The 22,802-nt window shown below is 36.1% G+C and overlaps 34 non-coding genes across 34 annotated transcripts; all 34 read right to left on the bottom strand.

Moving 5' to 3' along the window:
* Nucleotides 1–417: 417 nt before the first annotated feature.
* TRNAK-UUU (transfer RNA lysine (anticodon UUU)) lies at nt 418–490 on the bottom strand. The gene has a single exon. It is a non-coding gene; the product is annotated as a tRNA-Lys (tRNA).
* A 459-nt stretch (nt 491–949) lies between these two features.
* Nucleotides 950–1,040, bottom strand: TRNAR-UCU (transfer RNA arginine (anticodon UCU)). The gene is given in 2 exon segments: nt 950–985; nt 1,004–1,040. It is a non-coding gene; the product is annotated as a tRNA-Arg (tRNA).
* Nucleotides 1,041–1,381: 341 nt separating this feature from the next.
* Nucleotides 1,382–1,454, bottom strand: TRNAK-UUU (transfer RNA lysine (anticodon UUU)). Its single transcript has one exon. It is a non-coding gene; the product is annotated as a tRNA-Lys (tRNA).
* An 864-nt stretch (nt 1,455–2,318) lies between these two features.
* TRNAK-UUU (transfer RNA lysine (anticodon UUU)) lies at nt 2,319–2,391 on the bottom strand. Its single transcript has one exon. It is a non-coding gene; the product is annotated as a tRNA-Lys (tRNA).
* Nucleotides 2,392–2,850: 459 nt separating this feature from the next.
* Nucleotides 2,851–2,941, bottom strand: TRNAR-UCU (transfer RNA arginine (anticodon UCU)). Its single transcript is given in 2 exon segments — nt 2,851–2,886; nt 2,905–2,941. It is a non-coding gene; the product is annotated as a tRNA-Arg (tRNA).
* Nucleotides 2,942–3,283: 342 nt separating this feature from the next.
* TRNAK-UUU (transfer RNA lysine (anticodon UUU)) lies at nt 3,284–3,356 on the bottom strand. Its single transcript has one exon. It is a non-coding gene; the product is annotated as a tRNA-Lys (tRNA).
* Nucleotides 3,357–4,220: 864 nt separating this feature from the next.
* Nucleotides 4,221–4,293, bottom strand: TRNAK-UUU (transfer RNA lysine (anticodon UUU)). Its single transcript has one exon. It is a non-coding gene; the product is annotated as a tRNA-Lys (tRNA).
* A 459-nt stretch (nt 4,294–4,752) lies between these two features.
* TRNAR-UCU (transfer RNA arginine (anticodon UCU)) lies at nt 4,753–4,843 on the bottom strand. Its single transcript is given in 2 exon segments — nt 4,753–4,788; nt 4,807–4,843. It is a non-coding gene; the product is annotated as a tRNA-Arg (tRNA).
* Nucleotides 4,844–5,184: 341 nt separating this feature from the next.
* Nucleotides 5,185–5,257, bottom strand: TRNAK-UUU (transfer RNA lysine (anticodon UUU)). The gene has a single exon. It is a non-coding gene; the product is annotated as a tRNA-Lys (tRNA).
* Nucleotides 5,258–6,121: 864 nt separating this feature from the next.
* Nucleotides 6,122–6,194, bottom strand: TRNAK-UUU (transfer RNA lysine (anticodon UUU)). Its single transcript has one exon. It is a non-coding gene; the product is annotated as a tRNA-Lys (tRNA).
* A 459-nt stretch (nt 6,195–6,653) lies between these two features.
* TRNAR-UCU (transfer RNA arginine (anticodon UCU)) lies at nt 6,654–6,744 on the bottom strand. Its single transcript is given in 2 exon segments — nt 6,654–6,689; nt 6,708–6,744. It is a non-coding gene; the product is annotated as a tRNA-Arg (tRNA).
* Nucleotides 6,745–7,086: 342 nt separating this feature from the next.
* On the bottom strand, nt 7,087–7,159 carry TRNAK-UUU (transfer RNA lysine (anticodon UUU)). The gene has a single exon. It is a non-coding gene; the product is annotated as a tRNA-Lys (tRNA).
* Nucleotides 7,160–8,023: 864 nt separating this feature from the next.
* TRNAK-UUU (transfer RNA lysine (anticodon UUU)) lies at nt 8,024–8,096 on the bottom strand. Its single transcript has one exon. It is a non-coding gene; the product is annotated as a tRNA-Lys (tRNA).
* A 459-nt stretch (nt 8,097–8,555) lies between these two features.
* TRNAR-UCU (transfer RNA arginine (anticodon UCU)) lies at nt 8,556–8,646 on the bottom strand. The gene is given in 2 exon segments: nt 8,556–8,591; nt 8,610–8,646. It is a non-coding gene; the product is annotated as a tRNA-Arg (tRNA).
* Nucleotides 8,647–8,987: 341 nt separating this feature from the next.
* Nucleotides 8,988–9,060, bottom strand: TRNAK-UUU (transfer RNA lysine (anticodon UUU)). The gene has a single exon. It is a non-coding gene; the product is annotated as a tRNA-Lys (tRNA).
* An 864-nt stretch (nt 9,061–9,924) lies between these two features.
* Nucleotides 9,925–9,997, bottom strand: TRNAK-UUU (transfer RNA lysine (anticodon UUU)). Its single transcript has one exon. It is a non-coding gene; the product is annotated as a tRNA-Lys (tRNA).
* A 459-nt stretch (nt 9,998–10,456) lies between these two features.
* Nucleotides 10,457–10,547, bottom strand: TRNAR-UCU (transfer RNA arginine (anticodon UCU)). Its single transcript is given in 2 exon segments — nt 10,457–10,492; nt 10,511–10,547. It is a non-coding gene; the product is annotated as a tRNA-Arg (tRNA).
* Nucleotides 10,548–10,889: 342 nt separating this feature from the next.
* TRNAK-UUU (transfer RNA lysine (anticodon UUU)) lies at nt 10,890–10,962 on the bottom strand. The gene has a single exon. It is a non-coding gene; the product is annotated as a tRNA-Lys (tRNA).
* A 1,396-nt stretch (nt 10,963–12,358) lies between these two features.
* TRNAR-UCU (transfer RNA arginine (anticodon UCU)) lies at nt 12,359–12,449 on the bottom strand. The gene is given in 2 exon segments: nt 12,359–12,394; nt 12,413–12,449. It is a non-coding gene; the product is annotated as a tRNA-Arg (tRNA).
* Nucleotides 12,450–12,790: 341 nt separating this feature from the next.
* On the bottom strand, nt 12,791–12,863 carry TRNAK-UUU (transfer RNA lysine (anticodon UUU)). The gene has a single exon. It is a non-coding gene; the product is annotated as a tRNA-Lys (tRNA).
* An 864-nt stretch (nt 12,864–13,727) lies between these two features.
* Nucleotides 13,728–13,800, bottom strand: TRNAK-UUU (transfer RNA lysine (anticodon UUU)). The gene has a single exon. It is a non-coding gene; the product is annotated as a tRNA-Lys (tRNA).
* A 459-nt stretch (nt 13,801–14,259) lies between these two features.
* On the bottom strand, nt 14,260–14,350 carry TRNAR-UCU (transfer RNA arginine (anticodon UCU)). The gene is given in 2 exon segments: nt 14,260–14,295; nt 14,314–14,350. It is a non-coding gene; the product is annotated as a tRNA-Arg (tRNA).
* A 341-nt stretch (nt 14,351–14,691) lies between these two features.
* Nucleotides 14,692–14,764, bottom strand: TRNAK-UUU (transfer RNA lysine (anticodon UUU)). The gene has a single exon. It is a non-coding gene; the product is annotated as a tRNA-Lys (tRNA).
* Nucleotides 14,765–15,628: 864 nt separating this feature from the next.
* Nucleotides 15,629–15,701, bottom strand: TRNAK-UUU (transfer RNA lysine (anticodon UUU)). Its single transcript has one exon. It is a non-coding gene; the product is annotated as a tRNA-Lys (tRNA).
* A 459-nt stretch (nt 15,702–16,160) lies between these two features.
* TRNAR-UCU (transfer RNA arginine (anticodon UCU)) lies at nt 16,161–16,251 on the bottom strand. Its single transcript is given in 2 exon segments — nt 16,161–16,196; nt 16,215–16,251. It is a non-coding gene; the product is annotated as a tRNA-Arg (tRNA).
* A 341-nt stretch (nt 16,252–16,592) lies between these two features.
* On the bottom strand, nt 16,593–16,665 carry TRNAK-UUU (transfer RNA lysine (anticodon UUU)). Its single transcript has one exon. It is a non-coding gene; the product is annotated as a tRNA-Lys (tRNA).
* Nucleotides 16,666–17,529: 864 nt separating this feature from the next.
* Nucleotides 17,530–17,602, bottom strand: TRNAK-UUU (transfer RNA lysine (anticodon UUU)). Its single transcript has one exon. It is a non-coding gene; the product is annotated as a tRNA-Lys (tRNA).
* Nucleotides 17,603–18,061: 459 nt separating this feature from the next.
* Nucleotides 18,062–18,152, bottom strand: TRNAR-UCU (transfer RNA arginine (anticodon UCU)). The gene is given in 2 exon segments: nt 18,062–18,097; nt 18,116–18,152. It is a non-coding gene; the product is annotated as a tRNA-Arg (tRNA).
* A 342-nt stretch (nt 18,153–18,494) lies between these two features.
* TRNAK-UUU (transfer RNA lysine (anticodon UUU)) lies at nt 18,495–18,567 on the bottom strand. The gene has a single exon. It is a non-coding gene; the product is annotated as a tRNA-Lys (tRNA).
* Nucleotides 18,568–19,431: 864 nt separating this feature from the next.
* TRNAK-UUU (transfer RNA lysine (anticodon UUU)) lies at nt 19,432–19,504 on the bottom strand. Its single transcript has one exon. It is a non-coding gene; the product is annotated as a tRNA-Lys (tRNA).
* Nucleotides 19,505–19,963: 459 nt separating this feature from the next.
* Nucleotides 19,964–20,054, bottom strand: TRNAR-UCU (transfer RNA arginine (anticodon UCU)). The gene is given in 2 exon segments: nt 19,964–19,999; nt 20,018–20,054. It is a non-coding gene; the product is annotated as a tRNA-Arg (tRNA).
* Nucleotides 20,055–20,396: 342 nt separating this feature from the next.
* TRNAK-UUU (transfer RNA lysine (anticodon UUU)) lies at nt 20,397–20,469 on the bottom strand. The gene has a single exon. It is a non-coding gene; the product is annotated as a tRNA-Lys (tRNA).
* Nucleotides 20,470–21,333: 864 nt separating this feature from the next.
* On the bottom strand, nt 21,334–21,406 carry TRNAK-UUU (transfer RNA lysine (anticodon UUU)). The gene has a single exon. It is a non-coding gene; the product is annotated as a tRNA-Lys (tRNA).
* Nucleotides 21,407–21,865: 459 nt separating this feature from the next.
* TRNAR-UCU (transfer RNA arginine (anticodon UCU)) lies at nt 21,866–21,956 on the bottom strand. Its single transcript is given in 2 exon segments — nt 21,866–21,901; nt 21,920–21,956. It is a non-coding gene; the product is annotated as a tRNA-Arg (tRNA).
* Nucleotides 21,957–22,802: the final 846 nt, after the last annotated feature.

Raw genomic sequence — 22,802 nt, 5'->3', positions numbered from 1 at the left:
GGAGGGATAAAACTGACCCAGCTAGTATTCCAACCCAAAGACTTTGAATGCTTTCTCTACATTAGCCTAGAACCCCAAGCCGCTATCCATTGCACCAGAGATCCAACCTGATTCAACAAGGTGAACAGAAATTCTCAAATAAAAAGATGAGCTATCAGCGGTTGACCAACTTTATAAATTGATTTGGAAACTATAAGCAGGGTTCCATTTTGAACATTGAATTGGGGAAAAGATAATCAACATCTCAAACGACATGATACCGTTGCGGTAAGTCTTCTTAACTCTTGTCAAATGGTACACGACCGATGGGTATTTAATGGCTCCATTAAGAGTAACTTGCAATTACTCTAATGGGACTACTCGTTCATTGGATCCTGAAAAGAGCATGTCATTAGAGTACATTTTCTTTAAACAAACCGCCTGAACAGGGACTTGAACCCTGGACCCTCAGATTAAAAGTCTGATGCTCTACCGACTGAGCTATCCAGGCTCTGATACAGCAAACCTCAAAATCACCTAATCAAAATTTGGCAGTGTCCCAACTAACGCTATGTTTCTTAAGATGGTTACCTGAAGAAGGTACCAAATACACTAGAATATAATAATGAATTGATATTTCAAGCATTTGAAATTTCTTCAGTAAATGTAACCTTATTTTTAGTCCTGAAGTTGCTACTATCTCATTTTTTTGCTGACGTCAAATTCATATGTGTTTATTGACATGGTAAAATTAAGGAAGGGCCCAAAATCTTACTTCCGAGTAAATTATATTTTCATCAGTACAGCTGACAATTTCCTCTTCTGCATAGATTACCCAAATTGAACGGTGTCTCTTTAAAATAGACTTCCTTTTACTGACCTTTTTTAGCAAATGATTTTGGTGAAGCAGAAGCATGCATGCATCGCTTATAACTTCTTTAAATAGTTATGAAATAAACAGGGATAAAACTGACTCTGGTGGGATTCGAACCCACAGCCTTTGAATACCTTCTTGACATTCACCTAGAAGTCCAATGCGCTATCCATTGCGCCACAGAGCCAATCTGCTTGAATGAGGTGCACAGATATTCAGAAATGAAATAATGAGCTTTGAGCTGTTGATCAACTTTATAAAGTTCATTGGATACTATAACCATGGCTATATTTTGAATATTGAATTGGGTAAAAGTTATTCACCGTGTCAAACTACATGATACAGTTGGTAAGTCTGCATACAACTTAAGTTTAGTGTATCGTCATCTGATATATGAGACAGATGGGTTTTTCACTTCTCCATGAAAGACGTTTTTTTTTAATTTTGGTAATGGAATATCTTATTCATCATGCAGTGGAACACAAAAAGAATGTACAATCAGAATACTTTTTCTTTAAAGTAGCCAACCGCCTGAACAGGGACTTGAACCCTGGACCCTCAGATTAAAAGTCTGATGCTCTACCGACTGAGCTATCCAGGCTCTGCAACACTGCAACTAAAAATCAGCTAAAAATGATGTGGACGCACACCAACCTACACTTTAATTCTTAATATGGTTACATATATTAGCAATCAAATATGTAGAGTTTAATAATTAATTGATATTTCAAGCATTTGAAATTTCAGCAGCACACGTAATCTATTTTAAATCCTGAAATTCGTTCTATCTCATTTTCGGCTGACTTAGAAATCATGTCTCTAAATTGACATTGTGAAATTAGTAAAAGGCCAAATACTATTACTAGGTACTAAATTACATGTCCAGCAGTATAACTGGAAATTTACTCTTGGGCATAGATTATGCAACATTTTCAAAGCAAACAGTGTCTGTTTAAATAGACTTTCTTTCACTGCCGTTTTGGTAAATGTCTCTGGTTATGCAGAAGCAGGCATTGTTTGTTACTGTTTCAATTAGTTATAAGATAAAGGAGGGATAAAACTGACCCAGCTAGTATTCCAACCCAAAGACTTTGAATGCTTTCTCTACATTAGCCTAGAACCCCAAGCCGCTATCCATTGCACCAGAGATCCAACCTGATTCAAGAAGGTGAACAGAAATTCTCAAATAAAAAGATGAGCTATCAGCGGTTGACCAACTTTATAAATTGATTTGGAAACTATAAGCAGGGTTCCATTTTGAACATTGAATTGGGGAAAAGATAATCAACATCTCAAACGACATGATACCGTTGCGGTAAGTCTTCTTAACTCTTGTCAAATGGTACACGACCGATGGGTATTTAATGGCTCCATTAAGAGTAACTTGCAATTACTCTAATGGGACTACTCGTTCATTGGATCCTGAAAAGAGCATGTCATTAGAGTACATTTTCTTTAAACAAACCGCCTGAACAGGGACTTGAACCCTGGACCCTCAGATTAAAAGTCTGATGCTCTACCGACTGAGCTATCCAGGCTCTGATACAGCAAACCTCAAAATCACCTAATCAAAATTTGGCAGTGTCCCAACTAACGCTATGTTTCTTAAGATGGTTACCTGAAGAAGGTACCAAATACACTAGAATATAATAATGAATTGATATTTCAAGCATTTGAAATTTCTTCAGTAAATGTAACCTTATTTTTAGTCCTGAAGTTGCTACTATCTCATTTTTTTGCTGACGTCAAATTCATATGTGTTTATTGACATGGTAAAATTAAGGAAGGGCCCAAAATCTTACTTCCGAGTAAATTATATTTTCATCAGTACAGCTGACAATTTCCTCTTCTGCATAGATTACCCAAATTGAACGGTGTCTCTTTAAAATAGACTTCCTTTTACTGACCTTTTTTAGCAAATGATTTTGGTGAAGCAGAAGCATGCATGCATCGCTTATAACTTCTTTAAATAGTTATGAAATAAACAGGGATAAAACTGACTCTGGTGGGATTCGAACCCACAGCCTTTGAATACCTTCTTGACATTCACCTAGAAGTCCAATGCACTATCCATTGCGCCACAGAGCCAATCTGCTTGAATGAGGTGCACAGATATTCAGAAATGAAATAATGAGCTTTGAGCTGTTGATCAACTTTATAAAGTTCATTGGATACTATAACCATGGCTATATTTTGAATATTGAATTGGGTAAAAGTTATTCACCGTGTCAAACTACATGATACAGTTGGTAAGTCTGCATACAACTTAAGTTTAGTGTATCGTCATCTGATATATGAGACAGATGGGTTTTTCACTTCTCCATGAAAGACGTTTTTTTTTTAATTTTGGTAATGGAATATCTTATTCATCATGCAGTGGAACACAAAAAGAATGTACAATCAGAATACTTTTTCTTTAAAGTAGCCGACCGCCTGAACAGGGACTTGAACCCTGGACCCTCAGATTAAAAGTCTGATGCTCTACCGACTGAGCTATCCAGGCTCTGCAACACTGCAACTAAAAATCAGCTAAAAATGATGTGGACGCACACCAACCTACACTTTAATTCTTAATATGGTTACATATATTAGCAATCAAATATGTAGAGTTTAATAATTAATTGATATTTCAAGCATTTGAAATTTCAGCAGCACACGTAATCTATTTTAAATCCTGAAATTCGTTCTATCTCATTTTCGGCTGACTTAGAAATCATGTCTCTAAATTGACATTGTGAAATTAGTAAAAGGCCAAATACTATTACTAGGTACTAAATTACATGTCCAGCAGTATAACTGGAAATTTACTCTTGGGCATAGATTATGCAACATTTTCAAAGCAAACAGTGTCTGTTTAAATAGACTTTCTTTCACTGCCGTTTTGGTAAATGTCTCTGGTTATGCAGAAGCAGGCATTGTTTGTTACTGTTTCAATTAGTTATAAGATAAAGGAGGGATAAAACTGACCCAGCTAGTATTCCAACCCAAAGACTTTGAATGCTTTCTCTACATTAGCCTAGAACCCCAAGCCGCTATCCATTGCACCAGAGATCCAACCTGATTCAACAAGGTGAACAGAAATTCTCAAATAAAAAGATGAGCTATCAGCGGTTGACCAACTTTATAAATTGATTTGGAAACTATAAGCAGGGTTCCATTTTGAACATTGAATTGGGGAAAAGATAATCAACATCTCAAACGACATGATACCGTTGCGGTAAGTCTTCTTAACTCTTGTCAAATGGTACACGACCGATGGGTATTTAATGGCTCCATTAAGAGTAACTTGCAATTACTCTAATGGGACTACTCGTTCATTGGATCCTGAAAAGAGCATGTCATTAGAGTACATTTTCTTTAAACAAACCGCCTGAACAGGGACTTGAACCCTGGACCCTCAGATTAAAAGTCTGATGCTCTACCGACTGAGCTATCCAGGCTCTGATACAGCAAACCTCAAAATCACCTAATCAAAATTTGGCAGTGTCCCAACTAACGCTATGTTTCTTAAGATGGTTACCTGAAGAAGGTACCAAATACACTAGAATATAATAATGAATTGATATTTCAAGCATTTGAAATTTCTTCAGTAAATGTAACCTTATTTTTAGTCCTGAAGTTGCTACTATCTCATTTTTTTGCTGACGTCAAATTCATATGTGTTTATTGACATGGTAAAATTAAGGAAGGGCCCAAAATCTTACTTCCGAGTAAATTATATTTTCATCAGTACAGCTGACAATTTCCTCTTCTGCATAGATTACCCAAATTGAACGGTGTCTCTTTAAAATAGACTTCCTTTTACTGACCTTTTTTAGCAAATGATTTTGGTGAAGCAGAAGCATGCATGCATCGCTTATAACTTCTTTAAATAGTTATGAAATAAACAGGGATAAAACTGACTCTGGTGGGATTCGAACCCACAGCCTTTGAATACCTTCTTGACATTCACCTAGAAGTCCAATGCGCTATCCATTGCGCCACAGAGCCAATCTGCTTGAATGAGGTGCACAGATATTCAGAAATGAAATAATGAGCTTTGAGCTGTTGATCAACTTTATAAAGTTCATTGGATACTATAACCATGGCTATATTTTGAATATTGAATTGGGTAAAAGTTATTCACCGTGTCAAACTACATGATACAGTTGGTAAGTCTGCATACAACTTAAGTTTAGTGTATCGTCATCTGATATATGAGACAGATGGGTTTTTCACTTCTCCATGAAAGACGTTTTTTTTTAATTTTGGTAATGGAATATCTTATTCATCATGCAGTGGAACACAAAAAGAATGTACAATCAGAATACTTTTTCTTTAAAGTAGCCAACCGCCTGAACAGGGACTTGAACCCTGGACCCTCAGATTAAAAGTCTGATGCTCTACCGACTGAGCTATCCAGGCTCTGCAACACTGCAACTAAAAATCAGCTAAAAATGATGTGGACGCACACCAACCTACACTTTAATTCTTAATATGGTTACATATATTAGCAATCAAATATGTAGAGTTTAATAATTAATTGATATTTCAAGCATTTGAAATTTCAGCAGCACACGTAATCTATTTTAAATCCTGAAATTCGTTCTATCTCATTTTCGGCTGACTTAGAAATCATGTCTCTAAATTGACATTGTGAAATTAGTAAAAGGCCAAATACTATTACTAGGTACTAAATTACATGTCCAGCAGTATAACTGGAAATTTACTCTTGGGCATAGATTATGCAACATTTTCAAAGCAAACAGTGTCTGTTTAAATAGACTTTCTTTCACTGCCGTTTTGGTAAATGTCTCTGGTTATGCAGAAGCAGGCATTGTTTGTTACTGTTTCAATTAGTTATAAGATAAAGGAGGGATAAAACTGACCCAGCTAGTATTCCAACCCAAAGACTTTGAATGCTTTCTCTACATTAGCCTAGAACCCCAAGCCGCTATCCATTGCACCAGAGATCCAACCTGATTCAAGAAGGTGAACAGAAATTCTCAAATAAAAAGATGAGCTATCAGCGGTTGACCAACTTTATAAATTGATTTGGAAACTATAAGCAGGGTTCCATTTTGAACATTGAATTGGGGAAAAGATAATCAACATCTCAAACGACATGATACCGTTGCGGTAAGTCTTCTTAACTCTTGTCAAATGGTACACGACCGATGGGTATTTAATGGCTCCATTAAGAGTAACTTGCAATTACTCTAATGGGACTACTCGTTCATTGGATCCTGAAAAGAGCATGTCATTAGAGTACATTTTCTTTAAACAAACCGCCTGAACAGGGACTTGAACCCTGGACCCTCAGATTAAAAGTCTGATGCTCTACCGACTGAGCTATCCAGGCTCTGATACAGCAAACCTCAAAATCACCTAATCAAAATTTGGCAGTGTCCCAACTAACGCTATGTTTCTTAAGATGGTTACCTGAAGAAGGTACCAAATACACTAGAATATAATAATGAATTGATATTTCAAGCATTTGAAATTTCTTCAGTAAATGTAACCTTATTTTTAGTCCTGAAGTTGCTACTATCTCATTTTTTTGCTGACGTCAAATTCATATGTGTTTATTGACATGGTAAAATTAAGGAAGGGCCCAAAATCTTACTTCCGAGTAAATTATATTTTCATCAGTACAGCTGACAATTTCCTCTTCTGCATAGATTACCCAAATTGAACGGTGTCTCTTTAAAATAGACTTCCTTTTACTGACCTTTTTTAGCAAATGATTTTGGTGAAGCAGAAGCATGCATGCATCGCTTATAACTTCTTTAAATAGTTATGAAATAAACAGGGATAAAACTGACTCTGGTGGGATTCGAACCCACAGCCTTTGAATACCTTCTTGACATTCACCTAGAAGTCCAATGCACTATCCATTGCGCCACAGAGCCAATCTGCTTGAATGAGGTGCACAGATATTCAGAAATGAAATAATGAGCTTTGAGCTGTTGATCAACTTTATAAAGTTCATTGGATACTATAACCATGGCTATATTTTGAATATTGAATTGGGTAAAAGTTATTCACCGTGTCAAACTACATGATACAGTTGGTAAGTCTGCATACAACTTAAGTTTAGTGTATCGTCATCTGATATATGAGACAGATGGGTTTTTCACTTCTCCATGAAAGACGTTTTTTTTTTAATTTTGGTAATGGAATATCTTATTCATCATGCAGTGGAACACAAAAAGAATGTACAATCAGAATACTTTTTCTTTAAAGTAGCCGACCGCCTGAACAGGGACTTGAACCCTGGACCCTCAGATTAAAAGTCTGATGCTCTACCGACTGAGCTATCCAGGCTCTGCAACACTGCAACTAAAAATCAGCTAAAAATGATGTGGACGCACACCAACCTACACTTTAATTCTTAATATGGTTACATATATTAGCAATCAAATATGTAGAGTTTAATAATTAATTGATATTTCAAGCATTTGAAATTTCAGCAGCACACGTAATCTATTTTAAATCCTGAAATTCGTTCTATCTCATTTTCGGCTGACTTAGAAATCATGTCTCTAAATTGACATTGTGAAATTAGTAAAAGGCCAAATACTATTACTAGGTACTAAATTACATGTCCGGCAGTATAACTGGAAATTTACTCTTGGGCATAGATTATGCAACATTTTCAAAGCAAACAGTGTCTGTTTAAATAGACTTTCTTTCACTGCCGTTTTGGTAAATGTCTCTGGTTATGCAGAAGCAGGCATTGTTTGTTACTGTTTCAATTAGTTATAAGATAAAGGAGGGATAAAACTGACCCAGCTAGTATTCCAACCCAAAGACTTTGAATGCTTTCTCTACATTCGCCTAGAACCCCAAGCCGCTATCCATTGCACCAGAGATCCAACCTGATTCAACAAGGTGAACAGAAATTCTCAAATAAAAAGATGAGCTATCAGCGGTTGACCAACTTTATAAATTGATTTGGAAACTATAAGCAGGGTTCCATTTTGAACATTGAATTGGGGAAAAGATAATCAACATCTCAAACGACATGATACCGTTGCGGTAAGTCTTCTTAACTCTTGTCAAATGGTACACGACCGATGGGTATTTAATGGCTCCATTAAGAGTAACTTGCAATTACTCTAATGGGACTACTCGTTCATTGGATCCTGAAAAGAGCATGTCATTAGAGTACATTTTCTTTAAACAAACCGCCTGAACAGGGACTTGAACCCTGGACCCTCAGATTAAAAGTCTGATGCTCTACCGACTGAGCTATCCAGGCTCTGATACAGCAAACCTCAAAATCACCTAATCAAAATTTGGCAGTGTCCCAACTAACGCTATGTTTCTTAAGATGGTTACCTGAAGAAGGTACCAAATACACTAGAATATAATAATGAATTGATATTTCAAGCATTTGAAATTTCTTCAGTAAATGTAACCTTATTTTTAGTCCTGAAGTTGCTACTATCTCATTTTTTTGCTGACGTCAAATTCATATGTGTTTATTGACATGGTAAAATTAAGGAAGGGCCCAAAATCTTACTTCCGAGTAAATTATATTTTCATCAGTACAGCTGACAATTTCCTCTTCTGCATAGATTACCCAAATTGAACGGTGTCTCTTTAAAATAGACTTCCTTTTACTGACCTTTTTTAGCAAATGATTTTGGTGAAGCAGAAGCATGCATGCATCGCTTATAACTTCTTTAAATAGTTATGAAATAAACAGGGATAAAACTGACTCTGGTGGGATTCGAACCCACAGCCTTTGAATACCTTCTTGACATTCACCTAGAAGTCCAATGCGCTATCCATTGCGCCACAGAGCCAATCTGCTTGAATGAGGTGCACAGATATTCAGAAATGAAATAATGAGCTTTGAGCTGTTGATCAACTTTATAAAGTTCATTGGATACTATAACCATGGCTATATTTTGAATATTGAATTGGGTAAAAGTTATTCACCGTGTCAAACTACATGATACAGTTGGTAAGTCTGCATACAACTTAAGTTTAGTGTATCGTCATCTGATATATGAGACAGATGGGTTTTTCACTTCTCCATGAAAGACGTTTTTTTTTAATTTTGGTAATGGAATATCTTATTCATCATGCAGTGGAACACAAAAAGAATGTACAATCAGAATACTTTTTCTTTAAAGTAGCCGACCGCCTGAACAGGGACTTGAACCCTGGACCCTCAGATTAAAAGTCTGATGCTCTACCGACTGAGCTATCCAGGCTCTGCAACACTGCAACAAAAAATCAGCTAAAAATGATGTGGACGCACACCAACCTACACTTTAATTCTTAATATGGTTACATATATTAGCAATCAAATATGTAGAGTTTAATAATTAATTGATATTTCAAGCATTTGAAATTTCAGCAGCACACGTAATCTATTTTAAATCCTGAAATTCGTTCTATCTCATTTTCAGCTGACTTAGAAATCATGTCTCTAAATTGACATTGTGAAATTAGTAAAAGGCCAAATACTATTACTAGGTACTAAATTACATGTCCGGCAGTATAACTGGAAATTTACTCTTCGGCATAGATTATGCAACATTTTCAAAGCAAACAGTGTCTGTTTAAATAGACTTTCTTTCACTGCCGTTTTGGTAAATGTCTCTGGTTATGCAGAAGCAGGCATTGTTTGTTACTGTTTCAATTAGTTATAAGATAAAGGAGGGATAAAACTGACCCAGCTAGTATTCCAACCCAAAGACTTTGAATGCTTTCTCTACATTCGCCTAGAACCCCAAGCCGCTATCCATTGCACCAGAGATCCAACCTGATTCAACAAGGTGAACAGAAATTCTCAAATAAAAAGATGAGCTATCAGCGGTTGACCAACTTTATAAAGTGATTTGGAAACTATAAGCAGGGTTCCATTTTGAACATTGAATTGGGGAAAAGATAATCAACATCTCAAACGACATGATACCGTTGCGGTAAGTCTTCTTAACTCTTGTCAAATGGTACACGACCGATGGGTATTTAATGGCTCCATTAAGAGTAACTTGCAATTACTCTAATGGGACTACTCGTTCATTGGATCCTGAAAAGAGCATGTCATTAGAGTACATTTTCTTTAAACAAACCGCCTGAACAGGGACTTGAACCCTGGACCCTCAGATTAAAAGTCTGATGCTCTACCGACTGAGCTATCCAGGCTCTGATACAGCAAACCTCAAAATCACCTAATCAAAATTTGGCAGTGTCCCAACTAACGCTATGTTTCTTAAGATGGTTACCTGAAGAAGGTACCAAATACACTAGAATATAATAATGAATTGATATTTCAAGCATTTGAAATTTCTTCAGTAAATGTAACCTTATTTTTAGTCCTGAAGTTGCTACTATCTCATTTTTTTGCTGACGTCAAATTCATATGTGTTTATTGACATGGTAAAATTAAGGAAGGGCCCAAAATCTTACTTCCGAGTAAATTATATTTTCATCAGTACAGCTGACAATTTCCTCTTCTGCATAGATTACCCAAATTGAACGGTGTCTCTTTAAAATAGACTTCCTTTTACTGACCTTTTTTAGCAAATGATTTTGGTGAAGCAGAAGCATGCATGCATCGCTTATAACTTCTTTAAATAGTTATGAAATAAACAGGGATAAAACTGACTCTGGTGGGATTCGAACCCACAGCCTTTGAATACCTTCTTGACATTCACCTAGAAGTCCAATGCACTATCCATTGCGCCACAGAGCCAATCTGCTTGAATGAGGTGCACAGATATTCAGAAATGAAATAATGAGCTTTGAGCTGTTGATCAACTTTATAAAGTTCATTGGATACTATAACCATGGCTATATTTTGAATATTGAATTGGGTAAAAGTTATTCACCGTGTCAAACTACATGATACAGTTGGTAAGTCTGCATACAACTTAAGTTTAGTGTATCGTCATCTGATATATGAGACAGATGGGTTTTTCACTTCTCCATGAAAGACGTTTTTTTTTTAATTTTGGTAATGGAATATCTTATTCATCATGCAGTGGAACACAAAAAGAATGTACAATCAGAATACTTTTTCTTTAAAGTAGCCAACCGCCTGAACAGGGACTTGAACCCTGGACCCTCAGATTAAAAGTCTGATGCTCTACCGACTGAGCTATCCAGGCTCTGCAACACTGCAACTAAAAATCAGCTAAAAATGATGTGGACGCACACCAACCTACACTTTAATTCTTAATATGGTTACATATATTAGCAATCAAATATGTAGAGTTTAATAATTAATTGATATTTCAAGCATTTGAAATTTCAGCAGCACACGTAATCTATTTTAAATCCTGAAATTCGTTCTATCTCATTTTCGGCTGACTTAGAAATCATGTCTCTAAATTGACATTGTGAAATTAGTAAAAGGCCAAATACTATTACTAGGTACTAAATTACATGTCCAGCAGTATAACTGGAAATTTACTCTTGGGCATAGATTATGCAACATTTTCAAAGCAAACAGTGTCTGTTTAAATAGACTTTCTTTCACTGCCGTTTTGGTAAATGTCTCTGGTTATGCAGAAGCAGGCATTGTTTGTTACTGTTTCAATTAGTTATAAGATAAAGGAGGGATAAAACTGACCCAGCTAGTATTCCAACCCAAAGACTTTGAATGCTTTCTCTACATTAGCCTAGAACCCCAAGCCGCTATCCATTGCACCAGAGATCCAACCTGATTCAACAAGGTGAACAGAAATTCTCAAATAAAAAGATGAGCTATCAGCGGTTGACCAACTTTATAAATTGATTTGGAAACTATAAGCAGGGTTCCATTTTGAACATTGAATTGGGGAAAAGATAATCAACATCTCAAACGACATGATACCGTTGCGGTAAGTCTTCTTAACTCTTGTCAAATGGTACACGACCGATGGGTATTTAATGGCTCCATTAAGAGTAACTTGCAATTACTCTAATGGGACTACTCGTTCATTGGATCCTGAAAAGAGCATGTCATTAGAGTACATTTTCTTTAAACAAACAGCCTGAACAGGGACTTGAACCCTGGACCCTCAGATTAAAAGTCTGATGCTCTACCGACTGAGCTATCCAGGCTCTGATACAGCAAACCTCAAAATCACCTAATCAAAATTTGGCAGTGTCTCAACTAACGCTATGTTTCTTAAGATGGTTACCTGAAGAAGGTACCAAATACACTAGAATATAATAATGAATTGATATTTCAAGCATTTGAAATTTCTTCAGTAAATGTAACCTTATTTTTAGTCCTGAAGTTGCTACTATCTCATTTTTTTGCTGACGTCAAATTCATATGTGTTTATTGACATGGTAAAATTAAGGAAGGGCCCAAAATCTTACTTCCGAGTAAATTATATTTTCATCAGTACAGCTGACAATTTCCTCTTCTGCATAGATTACCCAAATTGAACGGTGTCTCTTTAAAATAGACTTCCTTTTACTGACCTTTTTTAGCAAATGATTTTGGTGAAGCAGAAGCATGCATGCATCGCTTATAACTTCTTTAAATAGTTATGAAATAAACAGGGATAAAACTGACTCTGGTGGGATTCGAACCCACAGCCTTTGAATACCTTCTTGACATTCACCTAGAAGTCCAATGCGCTATCCATTGCGCCACAGAGCCAATCTGCTTGAATGAGGTGCACAGATATTCAGAAATGAAATAATGAGCTTTGAGCTGTTGATCAACTTTATAAAGTTCATTGGATACTATAACCATGGCTATATTTTGAATATTGAATTGGGTAAAAGTTATTCACCGTGTCAAACTACATGATACAGTTGGTAAGTCTGCATACAACTTAAGTTTAGTGTATCGTCATCTGATATATGAGACAGATGGGTTTTTCACTTCTCCATGAAAGACGTTTTTTTTTAATTTTGGTAATGGAATATCTTATTCATCATGCAGTGGAACACAAAAAGAATGTACAATCAGAATACTTTTTCTTTAAAGTAGCCGACCGCCTGAACAGGGACTTGAACCCTGGACCCTCAGATTAAAAGTCTGATGCTCTACCGACTGAGCTATCCAGGCTCTGCAACACTGCAACTAAAAATCAGCTAAAAATGATGTGGACGCACACCAACCTACACTTTAATTCTTAATATGGTTACATATATTAGCAATCAAATATGTAGAGTTTAATAATTAATTGATATTTCAAGCATTTGAAATTTCAGCAGCACACGTAATCTATTTTAAATCCTGAAATTCGTTCTATCTCATTTTCAGCTGACTTAGAAATCATGTCTCTAAATTGACATTGTGAAATTAGTAAAAGGCCAAATACTATTACTAGGTACTAAATTACATGTCCGGCAGTATAACTGGAAATTTACTCTTCGGCATAGATTATGCAACATTTTCAAAGCAAACAGTGTCTGTTTAAATAGACTTTCTTTCACTGCCGTTTTGGTAAATGTCTCTGGTTATGCAGAAGCAGGCATTGTTTGTTACTGTTTCAATTAGTTATAAGATAAAGGAGGGATAAAACTGACCCAGCTAGTATTCCAACCCAAAGACTTTGAATGCTTTCTCTACATTCGCCTAGAACCCCAAGCCGCTATCCATTGCACCAGAGATCCAACCTGATTCAACAAGGTGAACAGAAATTCTCAAATAAAAAGATGAGCTATCAGCGGTTGACCAACTTTATAAAGTGATTTGGAAACTATAAGCAGGGTTCCATTTTGAACATTGAATTGGGGAAAAGATAATCAACATCTCAAACGACATGATACCGTTGCGGTAAGTCTTCTTAACTCTTGTCAAATGGTACACGACCGATGGGTATTTAATGGCTCCATTAAGAGTAACTTGCAATTACTCTAATGGGACTACTCGTTCATTGGATCCTGAAAAGAGCATGTCATTAGAGTACATTTTCTTTAAACAAACCGCCTGAACAGGGACTTGAACCCTGGACCCTCAGATTAAAAGTCTGATGCTCTACCGACTGAGCTATCCAGGCTCTGATACAGCAAACCTCAAAATCACCTAATCAAAATTTGGCAGTGTCCCAACTAACGCTATGTTTCTTAAGATGGTTACCTGAAGAAGGTACCAAATACACTAGAATATAATAATGAATTGATATTTCAAGCATTTGAAATTTCTTCAGTAAATGTAACCTTATTTTTAGTCCTGAAGTTGCTACTATCTCATTTTTTTGCTGACGTCAAATTCATATGTGTTTATTGACATGGTAAAATTAAGGAAGGGCCCAAAATCTTACTTCCGAGTAAATTATATTTTCATCAGTACAGCTGACAATTTCCTCTTCTGCATAGATTACCCAAATTGAACGGTGTCTCTTTAAAATAGACTTCCTTTTACTGACCTTTTTTAGCAAATGATTTTGGTGAAGCAGAAGCATGCATGCATCGCTTATAACTTCTTTAAATAGTTATGAAATAAACAGGGATAAAACTGACTCTGGTGGGATTCGAACCCACAGCCTTTGAATACCTTCTTGACATTCACCTAGAAGTCCAATGCGCTATCCATTGCGCCACAGAGCCAATCTGCTTGAATGAGGTGCACAGATATTCAGAAATGAAATAATGAGCTTTGAGCTGTTGATCAACTTTATAAAGTTCATTGGATACTATAACCATGGCTATATTTTGAATATTGAATTGGGTAAAAGTTATTCACCGTGTCAAACTACATGATACAGTTGGTAAGTCTGCATACAACTTAAGTTTAGTGTATCGTCATCTGATATATGAGACAGATGGGTTTTTCACTTCTCCATGAAAGACGTTTTTTTTTAATTTTGGTAATGGAATATCTTATTCATCATGCAGTGGAACACAAAAAGAATGTACAATCAGAATACTTTTTCTTTAAAGTAGCCGACCGCCTGAACAGGGACTTGAACCCTGGACCCTCAGATTAAAAGTCTGATGCTCTACCGACTGAGCTATCCAGGCTCTGCAACACTGCAACTAAAAATCAGCTAAAAATGATGTGGACGCACACCAACCTACACTTTAATTCTTAATATGGTTACATATATTAGCAATCAAATATGTAGAGTTTAATAATTAATTGATATTTCAAGCATTTGAAATTTCAGCAGCACACGTAATCTATTTTAAATCCTGAAATTCGTTCTATCTCATTTTCAGCTGACTTAGAAATCATGTCTCTAAATTGACATTGTGAAATTAGTAAAAGGCCAAATACTATTACTAGGTACTAAATTACATGTCCGGCAGTATAACTGGAAATTTACTCTTCGGCATAGATTATGCAACATTTTCAAAGCAAACAGTGTCTGTTTAAATAGACTTTCTTTCACTGCCGTTTTGGTAAATGTCTCTGGTTATGCAGAAGCAGGCATTGTTTGTTACTGTTTCAATTAGTTATAAGATAAAGGAGGGATAAAACTGACCCAGCTAGTATTCCAACCCAAAGACTTTGAATGCTTTCTCTACATTCGCCTAGAACCCCAAGCCGCTATCCATTGCACCAGAGATCCAACCTGATTCAACAAGGTGAACAGAAATTCTCAAATAAAAAGATGAGCTATCAGCGGTTGACCAACTTTATAAAGTGATTTGGAAACTATAAGCAGGGTTCCATTTTGAACATTGAATTGGGGAAAAGATAATCAACATCTCAAACGACATGATACCGTTGCGGTAAGTCTTCTTAACTCTTGTCAAATGGTACACGACCGATGGGTATTTAATGGCTCCATTAAGAGTAACTTGCAATTACTCTAATGGGACTACTCGTTCATTGGATCCTGAAAAGAGCATGTCATTAGAGTACATTTTCTTTAAACAAACCGCCTGAACAGGGACTTGAACCCTGGACCCTCAGATTAAAAGTCTGATGCTCTACCGACTGAGCTATCCAGGCTCTGATACAGCAAACCTCAAAATCACCTAATCAAAATTTGGCAGTGTCCCAACTAACGCTATGTTTCTTAAGATGGTTACCTGAAGAAGGTACCAAATACACTAGAATATAATAATGAATTGATATTTCAAGCATTTGAAATTTCTTCAGTAAATGTAACCTTATTTTTAGTCCTGAAGTTGCTACTATCTCATTTTTTTGCTGACGTCAAATTCATATGTGTTTATTGACATGGTAAAATTAAGGAAGGGCCCAAAATCTTACTTCCGAGTAAATTATATTTTCATCAGTACAGCTGACAATTTCCTCTTCTGCATAGATTACCCAAATTGAACGGTGTCTCTTTAAAATAGACTTCCTTTTACTGACCTTTTTTAGCAAATGATTTTGGTGAAGCAGAAGCATGCATGCATCGCTTATAACTTCTTTAAATAGTTATGAAATAAACAGGGATAAAACTGACTCTGGTGGGATTCGAACCCACAGCCTTTGAATACCTTCTTGACATTCACCTAGAAGTCCAATGCGCTATCCATTGCGCCACAGAGCCAATCTGCTTGAATGAGGTGCACAGATATTCAGAAATGAAATAATGAGCTTTGAGCTGTTGATCAACTTTATAAAGTTCATTGGATACTATAACCATGGCTATATTTTGAATATTGAATTGGGTAAAAGTTATTCACCGTGTCAAACTACATGATACAGTTGGTAAGTCTGCATACAACTTAAGTTTAGTGTATCGTCATCTGATATATGAGACAGATGGGTTTTTCACTTCTCCATGAAAGACGTTTTTTTTTAATTTTGGTAATGGAATATCTTATTCATCATGCAGTGGAACACAAAAAGAATGTACAATCAGAATACTTTTTCTTTAAAGTAGCCGACCGCCTGAACAGGGACTTGAACCCTGGACCCTCAGATTAAAAGTCTGATGCTCTACCGACTGAGCTATCCAGGCTCTGCAACACTGCAACTAAAAATCAGCTAAAAATGATGTGGACGCACACCAACCTACACTTTAATTCTTAATATGGTTACATATATTAGCAATCAAATATGTAGAGTTTAATAATTAATTGATATTTCAAGCATTTGAAATTTCAGCAGCACACGTAATCTATTTTAAATCCTGAAATTCGTTCTATCTCATTTTCGGCTGACTTAGAAATCATGTCTCTAAATTGACATTGTGAAATTAGTAAAAGGCCAAATACTATTACTAGGTACTAAATTACATGTCCGGCAGTATAACTGGAAATGTACTCTTCGGCATAGATTATGCAACATTTTCAAAGCAAACAGTGTCTGTTTAAATAGACTTTCTTTCACTGCCGTTTTGGTAAATGTCTCTGGTTATGCAGAAGCAGGCATTGTTTGTTACTGTTTCAATTAGTTATAAGATAAAGGAGGGATAAAACTGACCCAGCTAGTATTCCAACCCAAAGACTTTGAATGCTTTCTCTACATTCGCCTAGAACCCCAAGCCGCTATCCATTGCACCAGAGATCCAACCTGATTCAACAAGGTGAACAGAAATTCTCAAATAAAAAGATGAGCTATCAGCGGTTGACCAACTTTATAAAGTGATTTGGAAACTATAAGCAGGGTTCCATTTTGAACATTGAATTGGGGAAAAGATAATCAACATCTCAAACGACATGATACCGTTGCGGTAAGTCTCCTTAACTCTTGTCAAATGGTACACGACCGATGGGTATTTAATGGCTCCATTAAGAGTAACTTGCAATTACTCTAATGGGACTACTCGTTCATTGGATCCTGAAAAGAGCATGTCATTAGAGTACATTTTCTTTAAACAAACCGCCTGAACAGGGACTTGAACCCTGGACCCTCAGATTAAAAGTCTGATGCTCTACCGACTGAGCTATCCAGGCTCTGATACAGCAAACCTCAAAATCACCTAATCAAAATTTGGCAGTGTCCCAACTAACGCTATGTTTCTTAAGATGGTTACCTGGAGAAGGTACCAAATACACTAGAATATAATAATGAATTGATAATTCAAGCATTTGAAATTTCTTCAGTAAATGTAACCTTATTTTTAGTCCTGAAGTTGCTACTATCTCATTTTTTTGCTGACGTCAAATTCATATGTGTTTATTGACATGGTAAAATTAAGGAAGGGCCCAAAATCTTACTTCCGAGTAAATTATATTTTCATCAGTACAGCTGACAATTTCCTCTTCTGCATAGATTACCCAAATTGAACGGTGTCTCTTTAAAATAGACTTCCTTTTACTGACCTTTTTTAGCAAATGATTTTGGTGAAGCAGAAGCATGCATGCATCGCTTATAACTTCTTTAAATAGTTATGAAATAAACAGGGATAAAACTGACTCTGGTGGGATTCGAACCCACAGCCTTTGAATACCTTCTTGACATTCACCTAGAAGTCCAATGCGCTATCCATTGCGCCACAGAGCCAATCTGCTTGAATGAGGTGCACAGATATTCAGAAATGAAATAATGAGCTTTGAGCTGTTGATCAACTTTATAAAGTTCATTGGATACTATAACCATGGCTATATTTTGAATATTGAATTGGGTAAAAGTTATTCACCGTGTCAAACTACATGATACAGTTGGTAAGTCTGCATACAACTTAAGTTTAGTGTATCGTCATCTGATATATGAGACAGATGGGTTTTTCACTTCTCCATGAAAGACGTTTTTTTTTTAATTTTGGTAATGGAATATCTTATTCATCATGCAGTGGAACACAAAAAGAATGTACAATCAGAATACTTTTTCTTTAAAGTAGCCGACCGCCTGAACAGGGACTTGAACCCTGGACCCTCAGATTAAAAGTCTGATGCTCTACCGACTGAGCTATCCAGGCTCTGCAACACTGCAACTAAAAATCAGCTAAAAATGATGTGGACGCACACCAACCTACACTTTAATTCTTAATATGGTTACATATATTAGCAATCAAATATGTAGAGTTTAATAATTAATTGATATTTCAAGCATTTGAAATTTCAGCAGCACACGTAATCTATTTTAAATCCTGAAATTCGTTCTATCTCATTTTCGGCTGACTTAGAAATCATGTCTCTAAATTGACATTGTGAAATTAGTAAAAGGCCAAATACTATTACTAGGTACTAAATTACATGTCCAGCAGTATAACTGGAAATTTACTCTTGGGCATAGATTATGCAACATTTTCAAAGCAAACAGTGTCTGTTTAAATAGACTTTCTTTCACTGCCGTTTTGGTAAATGTCTCTGGTTATGCAGAAGCAGGCATTGTTTGTTACTGTTTCAATTAGTTATAAGATAAAGGAGGGATAAAACTGACCCAGCTAGTATTCCAACCCAAAGACTTTGAATGCTTTCTCTACATTAGCCTAGAACCCCAAGCCGCTATCCATTGCACCAGAGATCCAACCTGATTCAACAAGGTGAACAGAAATTCTCAAATAAAAAGATGAGCTATCAGCGGTTGACCAACTTTATAAATTGATTTGGAAACTATAAGCAGGGTTCCATTTTGAACATTGAATTGGGGAAAAGATAATCAACATCTCAAACGACATGATACCATTGCGGTAAGTCTTCTTAACTCTTGTCAAATGGTACACGACCGATGGGTATTTAATGGCTCCATTAAGAGTAACTTGCAATTACTCTAATGGGACTACTCGTTCATTGGATCCTGAAAAGAGCATGTCATTAGAGTACATTTTCTTTAAACAAACCGCCTGAACAGGGACTTGAACCCTGGACCCTCAGATTAAAAGTCTGATGCTCTACCGACTGAGCTATCCAGGCTCTGATACAGCAAACCTCAAAATCACCTAATCAAAATTTGGCAGTGTCCCAACTAACGCTATGTTTCTTAAGATGGTTACCTGAAGAAGGTACCAAATACACTAGAATATAATAATGAATTGATATTTCAAGCATTTGAAATTTCTTCAGTAAATGTAACCTTATTTTTAGTCCTGAAGTTGCTACTATCTCATTTTTTTGCTGACGTCAAATTCATATGTGTTTATTGACATGGTAAAATTAAGGAAGGGCCCAAAATCTTACTTCCGAGTAAATTATATTTTCATCAGTACAGCTGACAATTTCCTCTTCTGCATAGATTACCCAAATTGAACGGTGTCTCTTTAAAATAGACTTCCTTTTACTGACCTTTTTTAGCAAATGATTTTGGTGAAGCAGAAGCATGCATGCATCGCTTATAACTTCTTTAAATAGTTATGAAATAAACAGGGATAAAACTGACTCTGGTGGGATTCGAACCCACAGCCTTTGAATACCTTCTTGACATTCACCTAGAAGTCCAATGCGCTATCCATTGCGCCACAGAGCCAATCTGCTTGAATGAGGTGCACAGATATTCAGAAATGAAATAATGAGCTTTGAGCTGTTGATCAACTTTATAAAGTTCATTGGATACTATAACCATGGCTATATTTTGAATATTGAATTGGGTAAAAGTTATTCACCGTGTCAAACTACATGATACAGTTGGTAAGTCTGCATACAACTTAAGTTTAGTGTATCGTCATCTGATATATGAGACAGATGGGTTTTTCACTTCTCCATGAAAGACGTTTTTTTTTAAATTTTGGTAATGGAATATCTTATTCATCATGCAGTGGAACACAAAAAGAATGTACAATCAGAATACATTTTCTTTAAAGTAGCCGACCGCCTGAACAGGGACTTGAACCCTGGACCCTCAGATTAAAAGTCTGATGCTCTACCGACTGAGCTATCCAGGCTCTGCAACACTGCAACTAAAAATCAGCTAAAAATGATGTGGACGCACACCAACCTACACTTTAATTCTTAATATGGTTACATATATTAGCAATCAAATATGTAGAGTTTAATAATTAATTGATATTTCAAGCATTTGAAATTTCAGCAGCACACGTAATCTATTTTAAATCCTGAAATTCGTTCTATCTCATTTTCGGCTGACTTAGAAATCATGTCTCTAAATTGACATTGTGAAATTAGTAAAAGGCCAAATACTATTACTAGGTACTAAATTACATGTCCGGCAGTATAACTGGAAATTTACTCTTCGGCATAGATTATGCAACATTTTCAAAGCAAACAGTGTCTGTTTAAATAGACTTTCTTTCACTGCCGTTTTGGTAAATGTCTCTGGTTATGCAGAAGCAGGCATTGTTTGTTACTGTTTCAATTAGTTATAAGATAAAGGAGGGATAAAACTGACCCAGCTAGTATTCCAACCCAAAGACTTTGAATGCTTTCTCTACATTCGCCTAGAACCCCAAGCCGCTATCCATTGCACCAGAGATCCAACCTGATTCAACAAGGTGAACAGAAATTCTCAAATAAAAAGATGAGCTATCAGCGGTTGACCAACTTTATAAAGTGATTTGGAAACTATAAGCAGGGTTCCATTTTGAACATTGAATTGGGGAAAAGATAATCAACATCTCAAACGACATGATACCGTTGCGGTAAGTCTTCTTAACTCTTGTCAAATGGTACACGACCGATGGGTATTTAATGGCTCCATTAAGAGTAACTTGCAATTACTCTAATGGGACTACTCGTTCATTGGATCCTGAAAAGAGCATGTCATTAGAGTACATTTTCTTTAAACAAACCGCCTGAACAGGGACTTGAACCCTGGACCCTCAGATTAAAAGTCTGATGCTCTACCGACTGAGCTATCCAGGCTCTGATACAGCAAACCTCAAAATCACCTAATCAAAATTTGGCAGTGTCCCAACTAACGCTATGTTTCTTAAGATGGTTACCTGGAGAAGGTACCAAATACACTAGAATATAATAATGAATTGATATTTCAAGCATTTGAAATTTCTTCAGTAAATGTAACCTTATTTTTAGTCCTGAAGTTGCTACTATCTCATTTTTTTGCTGACGTCAAATTCATATGTGTTTATTGACATGGTAAAATTAAGGAAGGGCCCAAAATCTTACTTCCGAGTAAATTATATTTTCATCAGTACAGCTGACAATTTCCTCTTCTGCATAGATTACCCAAATTGAACGGTGTCTCTTTAAAATAGACTTCCTTTTACTGACCTTTTTTAGCAAATGATTTTGGTGAAGCAGAAGCATGCATGCATCGCTTATAACTTCTTTAAATAGTTATGAAATAAACAGGGATAAAACTGACTCTGGTGGGATTCGAACCCACAGCTTTTGAATACCTTCTTGACATTCACCTAGAAGTCCAATGCGCTATCCATTGCGCCACAGAGCCAATCTGCTTGAATGAGGTGCACAGATATTCAGAAATGAAATAATGAGCTTTGAGCTGTTGATCAACTTTATAAAGTTCATTGGATACTATAACCATGGCTATATTTTGAATATTGAATTGGGTAAAAGTTATTCACCGTGTCAAACTACATGATACAGTTGGTAAGTCTGCATACAACTTAAGTTTAGTGTATCGTCATCTGATATATGAGACAGATGGGTTTTTCACTTCTCCATGAAAGACGTTTTTTTTTTAATTTTGGTAATGGAATATCTTATTCATCATGCAGTGGAACACAAAAAGAATGTACAATCAGAATACTTTTTCTTTAAAGTAGCCGACCGCCTGAACAGGGACTTGAACCCTGGACCCTTAGATTAAAAGTCTGATGCTCTACCGACTGAGCTATCCAGGCTCTGCAACACTGCAACTAAAAATCAGCTAAAAATGATGTGGACGCACACCAACCTACACTTTAATTCTTAATATGGTTACATATATTAGCAATCAAATATGTAGAGTTTAATAATTAATTGATATTTCAAGCATTTGAAATTTCAGCAGCACACGTAATCTATTTTAAATCCTGAAATTCGTTCTATCTCATTTTCGGCTGACTTAGAAATCATGTCTCTAAATTGACATTGTGAAATTAGTAAAAGGCCAAATACTATTACTAGGTACTAAATTACATGTCCAGCAGTATAACTGGAAATTTACTCTTGGGCATAGATTATGCAACATTTTCAAAGCAAACAGTGTCTGTTTAAATAGACTTTCTTTCACTGCCGTTTTGGTAAATGTCTCTGGTTATGCAGAAGCAGGCATTGTTTGTTACTGTTTCAA

The sequence above is a fragment of the Triturus cristatus genome, chromosome 4_1, assembly GCF_964204655.1.
Source record: "Triturus cristatus chromosome 4_1, aTriCri1.1, whole genome shotgun sequence".
Lineage (NCBI taxonomy): Eukaryota > Metazoa > Chordata > Amphibia > Caudata > Salamandridae > Triturus > Triturus cristatus.
Note: the sequence above shows the minus strand (reverse complement) of the source record. Positions and strands in the feature narration are given on the sequence as shown.